We start from the raw sequence: 13,115 nt of genomic DNA, 5'->3' as shown, positions 1-13,115 counted from the left end.
CATCCTTACAGGGATGTTACTAAGAAAATCAAAATCCTCTGGAAGTAGTTCTGAGCTTAGTGATATTTTTAAAGCTTAAAATTTTGACAGCTGTCAAGTATATCTGATCAAAGGAAGTGCATTTGATAAAATTTAATGGTTTGGGAGTCACTTTAGTAGTAATTAATCCGTCTTGCTTAAGCATTTCTTAAATTCTATAAATCCATTTGACTGCTTTAACAACAGTTGTGTTATCAGCTTATTGGGGAAGTTGATATAAACGTCCCTGTTTTGCATGTATACTCTGAACAACTTATCTTTAGAGACATTGTTTTTAAATGGGAGAAAAATTAGAATTTACTTGCTTAAAAAAGAGGTCTGTATTGTTCTCTCTGAACCACACTTCCTTTTCAAGCTGGCTGGAACAGTTTGAAGGGTAAAGCTGAGGGCAAGACTAGTTCACTTGCAGTTTATATAAGCAAAATGGTGCAAACTCTTCTATAAAACCATAAAGTAATTTAATGATGGTATTTATATGAATACAAAATGTTATATATTCAATAAAATTTTGAAGAGTTGTCTAGGTAAGTCAACAAGAATGCAATTTTCTTCCACTCCAGTTAATTTGGTCACAGAGGACATATCTTCTGAATAAACAAGCAAATCTAATCACTATGACTTAAAACACAGTAATCAGTTTTTAATATAGAAGTGTGTAGGGATCTAGAGTTCTGAAAATAACACTACATATATCATCTTAGATTTAAGTCTCAGGCTGGGAAGTCAAGTCACTAAGTCTCTTGTCTCCTATCCAGACTGAAGCAAATAGAGGGGAATGCACAGAAGGTTTTCAAAATGTTCAGACTAAGTGCTGACAATCTCTAAAACTCACAGAACTTCTTGAATGGGGGGACATATTTGAATTCAGTCTGACCTATTTGATTCTTACTTCTAAATGATGTTGGTTTTATGCTGTTTAATAAAATAGAAAAGCCTGTTTCTGAACAAAACCTGACATATTCTTATGGTTTAGATAACACGCAGAGCTAGAAACATGACTTGTTTACTTCTTCCATGACTCCAAAGAAATTGTGTTGATATCAACTACTTATCTAGAAGCTGTATCTCATTTCATAAGGTTTTTTTTTCTGTAGATGGTGTAGACCTATATACTTAGTTTCAGAGATAGCAAAATTAGATATAATACCCAAGCCGTCTATTTCCACAGGACCTTGGCCTTTAACAACTGAGGTGATGTGCCTGTCATGCTACTGAAGTCATATTAAGTGAAAATAACATCTTACATCTGTACTTACAGAGTATTTCATTGTAACTATGCTACAGCCACTCTGATCTGTTCCAGCTCTTGAAGCAAGCACAAACTACTGCAAAACTTTCTCACTGTTCATGGCTTCCTTAAGAAACAAAAGAGTGTTGAAGAGTGATCTTTGGCATTTTTAGAGGTTTAAGATCTGGTATATGTGAAGGTTTTAACAATAAATGGGCTAATCTTCTAGGATTCACAGGAGGGGAGAAAGGCAATTGTTAAGTTACTGGGATAAGATTTTCGATTTGACACTTTAATAAGTATCCTCTGTCTGACAGATGTGAGGTTTTAGAAGAGTGTGGCAAGTACAAAGTCTGTCTTTGACAAAATTTATACATTTTCCAATATTCAATAATATGTGTCAGAGGAAACAGGAATTCAGGTTTAATATAAAGACAACTGAATAGTAATGTGACTTTAACATGAAATTTGCAATATTCATTTTAGAAAGGTCTTCACTGACTAGTGAAGAAGGTATGCTAGTAGTTTTCCCCATTTTTATCCCCTCCAAAAAGTGTTTATAACAACTTTTGCTTTTTAAGCCAATATAAGAAGAGTAACATGCCTCCATTGCAGCAAAAAAGGAAAAAAACTCCCAGCAACCAAACCCTTCAAAATGATCTCTCTTTCATGTATGTCCCTTACTCTTTTTAGATTGAGTGATCAGGTGTTGAATTTTAATTTCAGGATAATTGGCAACTCAACTAAAGTATATGTTTGGGGTATTTTTCCTAATTGTTGGCTAACTGACATCCCCATGACTCAGTCTGATGTATGCAAGCACATCCTTGTTTAAACACAGAACTTTGCAGGTCCAAAATGTTGAAGTTTCTCCAGCACAGGGCAAATTGCAGAATAGAGAGACATCATGGTAATGTTAAATCACTTGCCAAGAGGCTTTCATTTAAAAGAGCCTTGTACCTCTGTGTGAGGTGTCTTGTAAATCTACTGGTTGATTTAAACATGGTATCTGAAACTATTTTATTTTCCTCGTGAGTTGGAAGATGCTTACCTTTTTCTGAGTATGAAATACGCACGTGGGCTTTTTAAAGAGGGTATTTGTTTGAAAACTTATCATCACTGACAGTAATTCAATGATTGTTCACTACAGGATTCTGAAAGCAGTAAAATAACAATTAGAGGCTGAATATTCTCTTAGGTACTTCAAATGGAGTTTTCTTGCAGGTGGTGGATAAGGAAAAAGCCATCTTTGACATTCAAAAAGTAGTAAAATTTTTGTTTGGCTTCAGTGGAATTTGATCAACTTTATAACCCATGACAATGTCTTAAGGTGAAAATCTGGTTTCTACATGAAACTACTGTTACAGACTGGAACTTTCAGGTTGCCTTGAAAATTGTTCATGCAATTAACCTTATTAGGGACTACAAAAACATGAATTTAAAAATCTGTTTGTTTTGAGAAGTTCCAACAGAATTATCCCTTCATGTATCCTGATTTTTTTTTTTCTGGTAGCAAAAGATCACTAAAACTTCTGTCTCAATGTTTTTCCATGTTTAAAATTGCTCTCACATGACTGATCAATAACATTGTCTTGGTTTGGCAAGACAGGTATCTGTCAGGGAAAGTTGGAACTCTTCTTGGAATAGAGAGTGTAAACTCTCTCCAAATTATCATAATTTTTGAAATTAGGGGCTTTCAAACTAAAATATGGGAATAGGAATAACAGTTCTTTACTAGGAATACTAAAAATACAAATGCAGTAGTACAAAAAAAAACCAAACAGGAAAATAAACAAAAGTCCTAGAAAACCGTGACAGAGTCAGAGATATGACCTGACACCCTGTTCTCAGGGTGTTGGAAGCAGTCCAAATAAGTCTTTCTGGAGTAACAGATGTTGGTCTGTGGAACAGAGATGATCCTGTAGAAAAAGGGTCCAGTGCTGGTGAGATGGGTCCCGTCTTCCTCTGAGAATCCAGTGGAGAACAGGCTGCTTGGTGTTCCTACATCTCAGTTTTCATCTTGGTAGGAATGGTTGCCTCCCCCTCACTGGGTAGAGCATCTCACAATGGGATGATGTAATGTGTCATGGCACTGGTGAGCCTTAATGGCCCATTAACAGAAGATATCCCCCCCCTGCAGGTGGGCAGTGGTGGAAGAGATAAGAAACACTGCCCCACTTGGTTTTAACAGATGGTCTGTTATCAGAAGGCATCCACCCTCCTCCCCCCCGGAGGTACAAGAGATAATGAAAAAAAAACCAAAACAAAAACAAACCATCCCCCAACTGCTTTCTACAGATGAAAGAGAATACACATTTTTTTGGCCACATAACCCAAGACAAATATACATCTTGAATCCATGTTTTTAGACATGTAGAAATATTACTTTGTGCTATCAAGTTAAAGTTGCTAAAAGTCACTGCAGTGAATAGCCTGTGCACACCCTGGTAAGATGCAGCAGATTTGGAGTACTTTGTCTGACTGGACTGCCTTTGCACTACAAACTTAGCTAAGTATAGACTATTCTTTAAGGTTAGTCAGCATGGATTCACCAAAGGGAAATCATGCTTGACTAATCCAATGGCCCTCTATGATGGCAGGATGGATCGATGAGGGGGGATCGGTGGATATTTTCTACCTTAACTTCATCAAAGCTTTTGACATTGTTTGCCATAACATCCTTGTAGGTGAGTGCAGGAAATATGAGTTAGAGGAATGGACAGTGAGGTGGATCAAGAACTAGGTGAATGGCAGAGCTCAGAGGGTCGTGATCATCAGAGTAGAATCCAGTTGGAGGTCTGCAGCCAGCGACATTCCCCAGAGATCAACATTGGGTCTGGTATTATTCAACTTGTATATACATGGCCTGGATAAAGGGACAGAATATACCCTTGGCAAGTTTGCTGATGATAAGAAACTGGTGCAGTGGCTCATACACCTGAGGGTTGTGCTGCCATTCATTGAGAGGCCGGATAATTGGGCAGAGAGAAACCTAAGGAAGTTCAACAAGAGCAAGTGTGAGGTCCTGCACCTGGGGAGGAGTAGCCCCAAGTACCAGTACAGGCTGAGGGAAGACCCACTAGAGAGCAGGTGTGAAAGAAGGGACCTGGGAGTCTTGGTGGATGACAAACAGACCATGAACCTGTGGTGCCCTTGCAGCCGGGAGTACCAACAGTGTCCTTGGGTACATTGGGAAGAGTGTGGCCAGCAAGGCACAGGACGTGATCCTTTTGCTCTGCTCCACCCTAGTGGGGCCGTCACGGTGTGTGACTCTCTTCAGTCCCAGGGCACACAGCGGCCAGGGGTGCGACACCTTCCCCCTGGGGAGCTCTCACCTCCCCACCCAGGGACTCCGATGGTTTCGGCAGTGTCTATTTCGGAAGCAGAGATGGAGTGGAGGTGAGACGGGTCTTGGGGTGAACTGAAGAGGTTTATTAAGGAGATGAGCAACTAAAAAGCGAAACCCCAAGAAGCCCCGAGCAGGACTTGGGCAGTGGGTTTTATACAACAAGCTTAGGAGAAGGGTAAAGGGAGCAGTAAATTTAAAGCAACCAATTAGAGTCTGTATCTAGGGTGTTGCATCCGTGGGTAAAACGAACAGAAATCAATCCAGGATGTGTGGGATGGGTTTACACAAGGCGGGAAAGATAATAGACAGATAACTGAAAGTCACATAACATAACAGGTGCACGCATAACTTAAAGCAACTGAAGGAGACAAAGGAATACTAATGAGGGGGGTAGGGGTACATAGAACTAAATTAAGGGCACATAAAGAAGGAAAATGGGGTACGCAAAACTGAGTTATTACAACAAATATGAAATCATAATAAACTAAAAATAATGCACCGCCACATGGGGCCACAGCTTGAGTACTGTGTTCAGTTCTGGTTTCCACAGCTGAGGAAAAACAAGGAGCTCCTGGAGAGGGTCCAGTGGATCAGGGCTGGCAGGGGGTCTGGAGCATCTCTCATATGAGGAGAGACTGCAGGAGCTGGGCCTGCTTAATTAAGAGAAGACTAGGGGGCATCTCATCAGTACATGTAAATATATGAAAGGATGGTGCCAGGCTTTATTCAGTGGTGTCCAGGGACCAGATAATGAGTAACTGCTATAAACTAAAACATAAGAAATTCCACCTGAACATGAAGAAGGACATCCTTACATGGAGAGCACTGGAACAGGCTTCCCAGGAAGGCTGTGCAGTCTCCCTGTCTGGAGACATTCCAAACCCACCTAGATCATGTGTAACCTGCTCTAGGTGATCATGCCTTGGCAGGGTGGTTGGACTAGAGGATCTACAAAGGTCCCATCCAATTCTATTGTGTGATTCTGTGAAGTGCCTGTAAAAGCTTATAATGGCTCACGTCTCTGGTGATAACCTATTCAGGTGTTCTCCTTGGCAGTGTTTCTTAACTATAACTCCTACCAGATTTCAGTTAGAATTTAGGTCCTTTACATCTGGATAATTTTTACTGAAATAAAGACTTGACCTTTATACCATTGAAGCATTGTTGAAAATGAAGAAATATTAGTTATCATACAAAACTTTTTTTTTAATGTTGGCTTAATGAACAATATGTGTCAGGGAACTCTGAAGAGATTCCAGTACCACTACATGCCAAATGGCACATTTGGGTGCACCAATTAGCACTTGCTTTGCCCTTCATTCCTCTTGGAAGAAGTCATTTTCACATAAGAGTATGCTGTGCTTTTTGTCCCAAGCTTCTGTTTGTACAATGTAATGTTGGACTCTACTAGGTTTTGTTCCAGTGGGGATCTTTGGGCCCTTTAGATACAGTAGAGAACAAGAAAAAAGTGTCTGAAATTTGAAAGGCCTGAGGAAGCACCCAGAGTGCTGTTGATTGAGGGACAATTTCTTGGAACAATTTTGTTCTGATAAACAAATATGTGATTGGTCTGGTAGTCCTCCAGTACTAATCATCTATCACTGTCTAGGGGAAGTTTCAAAATCCTTAATCAGTAAGGCTGGAAAGACTGAGTCATAAGAACAATAATCTATGTTTAATGTCCTAGAAATTAGTAGAATATCCAAAAAAGCTTATTATAGCTCGAGTCTGATGCTTCCATCCCTTCTGTGACCTCTGTGGGGCTCCCAGAACATGTAAAAGCATCATTGAAATAAAGTTCAGGGCAAATTTTGCCTTTTGACAGACTACCCAGGCAACTGTGCAGATTTTGCTCTGCAAGATTGTGCCATTAAAAATGCATTTAGTAGGCCGAGACATATGGAAGCTATAACACATCTGGTCCCTAAAGCCAAATTGTGTATGAAGCACTATTGGTCTTTTTTCATTCCTAAGTGTTCTCTACTCTGATGGTAGATTAAATGGTTTGTAATGTTTCCCAATATGTTGATGTTCATGTAAATCAACACATAATCTATCAGCATTGTATCATTTTGTCTAGTGATATTCCTCACTATTGATTTTGTCTAGCTTGGATGCAGAATAGAGGAGGAGTTATTACCTTAGTTACACCATTCTTTCAGTTTTAAAACATGAGGTCATTCTGATGCATTTTTATTTCTGGTTTAAAAACTCCATCAGCCCAAAACAACAGCTGAGAGTTGTCTTAATGAAGAATTAAGACCGAGGATATGAGCACTTGCACAAGCATAAAAGATACTTGATGATGCATTATAATGTTCCCCAAGCAAAACATTCCTAAGAAATAAAAGGGAATCATAATGTAAAAGATAAATGTAAAAGCTGGTAAAGAGAATCTGTAGACTTGATATATGGATATATGCTTCCTCTTGCCTGAGGCAACCTACTAAGTATAACATTGAGCAGTTGTACTATTTCTGTTCTAGAAAAGATTATATTAATAAATAAATCAAATTTCAAAGCCATACTTCTACCTCTTGGATAACTATGGAAAGCATTTTTGAGGTTGTTGAGGAATAGCAATGGCACTTTATAGAATCATAGAAGGGTTCCAGTTTGAAGAGACCTTAATGATCATCTATTTCCAACACCACAGCCATGGGCTGGAACAACTTCCACTAGACCAGGTTGCTCTAAACCCCATCCAGCCTAGCCTTGAAATCTTCCAGGGTTGTGGCATCCACAGCTTCTCTGGGCAACCTGGGCCTATGCCTCACCACTCTTGTAATAAAGAATTTATTCCTAAAATCCAGTCTAAACCTGCTCTCTTTCAGTTATGATCTGTTACCACTTTTCCTATCACTGCATGTTCACCCTGTACAAGAGAACAACAGATCTCTCCTGAACTAGCAGTAATCACTTGGTTCCACACCTGAAAGGTAGTGTAGCTACAGCAGAAGATGTAGCACATAAGGGCTTTTTTCCTCATATCAGGCGTTCTGAGGGCTTCAGATGCAGAGATGTAAAGTGTTAAAGGCCTCCATGACACTGGCAGATTTTGACCTTCTTAAACACTCTTTGCCTGCAGTGTCTGCTCAAGAGCAGACGTAACACATTAGTGTCTGAGCTTGTCCTATGATCTTATTGAGAACATGGCTTTTCATCTCTGAAAGAGGACTGATTTAATTCACTTGTTGATCAAACCAAGGTTAATTAATTTAATGAAAAGACTGTATTTTGATGTTGTAACATGTTCTGGCAGGATCAGATTGATGTTGCTGCTCCTTGATATCCATGCCCACAGTTGACCAGCTTTACTGATAGAAGTGTGGTGTAGTCGGTTCAGTGACCAAATTAAGGGGCTGATCCATCTGAAAAGCAAGCTGGTGAAATGAAACAAAGTATTTCCCATCTTTTAGTATTTCTGATACTCAACAAGACCAGCTTCCCAGCCTCATGCAACCTCGTGGAAAGCTAAGAAATTATGAGAGGGTGGGAAAAGCAGCAGGAAAAAAAAAAAGCAGGTGGAAATTTTATGAGAAGGAATTTTTGTAGTAAGAGACCACAACTACAGACAGCAGGGACTGCAGAGCTTTTTTCCTAGCTCTTCCACTCAAGAGTTGAGTGGCTTTGAATTTATAACTTTTCTGTTATTTGTAATTCTTTAAAAACTCTACTGAAATCTGAAGGAAGTAATTTTTTATTGGAAAATGTTAGGTCAGAAGAGCATAAATGTTTCAAATTTACACAGCTTTTGCCAGAGCATGTGTTTTGCTACAGTGAGCTATATGAGGACTATGGTCTTCCTTGACTTTCCTCCATTCCTGAAAGTTATAGAGTCATAGGATGGTTTGGGCTGGAATGAACCTTGAAAATCATCAGCACTTGGTCTTAATTAGTTTTCTGAAGCTTTTGCATCTCTCTGCAAGCAGCCTAAGAAGCCTTGGAATCCCACTTTTAGCAAGAGGCTTTCAGAAATTCTGTGCAGTTACCCTTTCTCATCATGGAGAACAAGTTATATTCATGGGAATCAAGATAGTGTGGTTGTCTTGGCAGTTAGAGTGACTTTTTTCCTTAAATTTGATGTTTCTAACATTCAATTGACTAGCGAAGATATATTTTTCAGAATATTTGACTTCTAGTGACAGAAACTCTGTTTCTATCATCCTGATTTTATGTTTTTATCCAAGACCTCTCTCTGGTTTTAGCATATTTTTGGTTTGTTTATATCCCTTCATTCATTTGCTTTCAGCACTCCTACATGGAGAATGTCATATAAAGATCAGTTCTACAAGAGTATATTCGAGTAGGCCATTTGTGTCATCCTGTGAGTTATAGACTTTTCAGGTCATTGGAGTTCTTCCTTTCCTTTAACTGAAGTTGACATGCTTTAATATCTGTACAATATATGGTTAAAATATAGGTATTTTATTTTCCTCTCAGGCAGTCATTTTTATGTTTCTGTGATAGTGCACTACTTACATTGTGGGTTTTAAAAATTATTTCATATTGTACATGGGTGACTGCAACCATGTTTGACAGACCATAGTTTGATAGAACACATCTTCTATATGCAATATAAAAAAAAACACCAATTTTTTTCTTCTCTGTAATCTAGTGCATCTGCAGACTGATTCTGTAAACTATATATGAAAGGAGGGATGTCAATCGTCTTTGGCTGTGTCTGTATGGAGATCTTGGACCCTAGCCTTGTATAGACCTGCAGGTGACCCTGTATATGCTTACTCTGGGGCAGGCAGTAAGATGAAGGTAATGGACCAAGGACCTGATCTCCTGGTTGAACATACACGGTGTGTCCTGTAGCCACGATGTCCAGTGCTTGTTTCTGAGCTGTGGCATCCCAGCTGAGATGTAGCCCTTGCTTGTGAAGTTTCTGTGGTCTGTAGTAGGACAAGGGAAACCAAGCACTAACCACAGCTGGGCTCTTAGATTGTCTGTCCAAGTTCAGAATTAGACTGAAAAAGCTGGCCTATTTGTGCTGCAAGATGGCAAAAAATATTTTCTTCATAATTTCTTAACTGTTTGTAGACTTTCCAGCTGAGGTGAGAAGTAGTATTGGACCCATGGTACACAAAACATTCAAGAGTGAACATAAGACTGATGCAATAGGAGTATTGTTGCAGCCGTGAGGCCTGGTAGGCCTCCCTGGCGGTCAGTCGCCTAAGGGCAGAAATGCCTAGTCATGGTGACTAGGCCAAAATAACCCTTCTCCCGTGCTTGGACCCTCGCTTATCTCCCTGTAAGACAATAGGTCACTTTCTACCCCAGCTAATACCATTGGACCCCTTTTCACCCTATAAAAACCCCACTTTTACCCCCGCTCAGTAGAAGAGCTGTCCCTGGAACCCTTCACGGAGGATGCCAATAAAGATTCATCTGTGGAACTCCATACGGCGCTTCTCCTCTCTCTCCCTTGTGTCTGCCAAGGCACCTTAGCAAGCTTATGAGCTGAGAATCACTGCAAAAGAGCTGAGCACTGCTAAGAGCTGAATATCACTATAACTAAGCTTGCTAAGTGTTGCCTGTGCCTGGGAGCTTTGCTGGAGTTGCTTGGGCAGGGGGTACGTAGGTGCACCCCTAGCCAGGACCAACCAAGGCAGCCGAGACACCGACTGAAGCTACCAGGGAAAAACAAAAGAGTTTGCCATGGAAAAGACATAGGTAAAGTAGGTATTTGGGTAGTCATACCGAGATATTTTTATCTTGTTTGGAGCTCATTTAATTTGTATAGTAAAGAGCCAATACTTTTCTTCTGTAGATTTTAGTGGTTTTATATTTGAAAAGTCTTGGGTTTTGCTGCTTTTTGTTATTTAAAGGAATGCCAGTAATGACTGTCTAAATGCTGAGGTGATCAATTCTTAATTTATGTAACAGCTGTCAGCTTAAACTTGAGGTTGATTTATTCCACTTGCAAAGTATAGTGTATGGGAAGTTCTTTTCTGCACAGAATGGGTGATGTGTAGATGCACGGAAGGACACAGATTTGTTGTGGAAAATGCAAGGATAACTGCCCAGGCTGTTTTGTGCAATGATTGAAGCAGTGGTAAATTTATCACTTTTGGATAAATTAATTTTTTTATCCACACATCACTCAGAATGGATTTAGCATAAAAATGTCAAACTTTATAATCTTGCTCTCATCAACATTACCTTGGCTGTCCAGTGTTACACTGACCTTCGAATAATATATTGTGTGAGCAGTTGACCTTGATTGATGATGTGTAGATTTTTAATAGCAACTGGGACTGCTAACTCTGTATAACTGGGCATGAATTTGTTTAGTGATGGAAACAGTAAGAGAGGTATGCACAGTGTACATACACACTTTTCTGTGGACTGCTGATATTGAATTTATCACTGTTCAGTTTATCACAGTTTCAGTTCACTTTCTGATGCTGACACAACAAATCAATTTTATTATTTAGTATATTATTATTATTTAAGGTACCTAAATACACTCAGTTGCATCTGCCTTTATTCCTAGTACTATAGATTTTGAATTGAAAGGGTAAATTAAATTAGTAAATTTGAAAGGGTAAATTAAATTAGTAAATTTTCCTTTTCTCTCTGTCCCCATCATTTTTTGCCATCTTTTCTGCCAGTATTCCCTTTATGCAGTTTTTCTCTGTTTTTTAATCCATGTTGTCTGACATCACCTGAGCACAGTAAAGTGAGTTGCTTTCCATTTCTCCTGAATCAAGCATGGTTTCTGGGTAGTTCCATATATTTATGGAGAATGGTCATCACAACTTTGATTTTAAAATTGCAGTTCTATGCTGACAGGCAATTCCACAAAGTACTTTATTACCCCTAAATGTGTTCTTTTTTTGAAATCATATTTGTATCTGGATGCTTTAGCTTGTTTTAAAAAGTAAAGAAAATAAAAATGCTTTATAAAGACAAACAGGAGTTTGTCCTGCTGTTACCTGTCAAAAGCTAAGAAAGATGAGGGGTAACTGAAAGCAAGCAAGCTTTTGGATTTAGTCCATTTTTTGTATAGCATTTAGTGACATTAAATATATAGCTGCAATTATCCCTTTGCAAAATCTTGGGAGGCTCTTTGTGCAGATGAAAGGGAGAATACAGTTTGAACATGATGAAATTACTAGGCAGCTGTGCCAGAGTAGCATCTTTGGAAATTTGTTTCATTTTAATTAATGATGTAAAGGAGGAACTGACATTCTGTGTAAGATCCTGAGAGGAGCTAAAGGATCTAGTGCTCAATCTCTCGCAAATACTCTATTTTCATTTATAAATTATGGATCCTTAGGAGGCGATAGACACAGAATCCCACCCTTGGTGCTGTTTTTTTAGAATTCATGTGGGAAATGCACTTCAAGACATGGTACTATGAACAAAGCTGCACATCCTGTAGAGATCAGTAGAGGTGTGTATTCCCTGAACTGTTATTTAAGTCCCCAAAGCTGATCTTTGGCAGGTTTCTCAACTCAGTGAGATCTTACATTGTGATTGTTCTCCTTGTTTTTAAAAGCTAAAGTATTTATTTATTTATATTTCTTGAAGCCTTGAGCTAGGCAGCCTACTGATTTCTCTAAGCTGCACTGTTAATGTAAGGACCATGATATTTGTGAGGCCAGGAACATACAGCTTATGGTTTTTGAAGCAAGGCGTACAGTCAGTTTCTTTAATCCTTTTGGTTTTTAAGCTGCTCTGTAGCTGGACCCCTGGTTTCCCTGACTTGGCACTTCAAAACTTTCTGCTTCCCTCTGGGTGAACAGGATAACAGTGAATTGGGATAATATAGTTTTTGGATTTCTGTACAACTAGAATGAACTTCCAAGTTTACCTCAGATCAATTGCTTGTCTGGCATCTGTCAGACTACTTTTGCTTTCATTTTTTTTTTTAGCTTCCCAGCCAAGTTAGTAATAAAGCTTAAAGTCGTTTTCCTCATCTGAACCCACTTGCTGCTTCTGTAGTTGTCAAATTAGTGCTCGGTACTAAAGTGTCTCTGTAGTGCTTTTAAATTTAAGTGTTAGTCTGTAGCTGTAAAAAAATCCCTTTTGTGCCTGCCTATGCAAAAAGAATGGGTAGAATTAATACTTCACTGGTTGCTGTGAAAGACTGGATTAAAGACTTCTAGTAGATGTCTTCCTTGCTATTTCCCCACTTCTCTGGCCACAGCTAACAACATAATCGCTGGTTTTTTGAACATAGGCTGAGATTACAGAAAGCGACCAGACTGATCTAATGGTTTGCTGCTGCTGAGACGGCTGCCTCCTGGCTTTCTTACTTGGGAACTGTGAATCTGATCCTGGGTGAATCACAACAGTTCACTGCACTGTTAGAAAATTAATCAATGGGGAAAAAAAGGAGTGGGGGGGAAAGTGAATTTCTTCCTCATGATTTAGGAATCTAGACTAGCTTACTTGAGAGACTTGTGCCAAGGAAAGATCCCGACTGCGTTCCTGGGAGCTGAGGAGCTCCAACAAGGCATGGATCACCCCTGACAGTGACTA

Source organism: Prinia subflava, chromosome 4 (genome assembly GCF_021018805.1).
Source record: "Prinia subflava isolate CZ2003 ecotype Zambia chromosome 4, Cam_Psub_1.2, whole genome shotgun sequence".
Taxonomy (NCBI): Eukaryota; Metazoa; Chordata; class Aves; order Passeriformes; family Cisticolidae; genus Prinia; species Prinia subflava.
Note: the sequence above shows the minus strand (reverse complement) of the source record.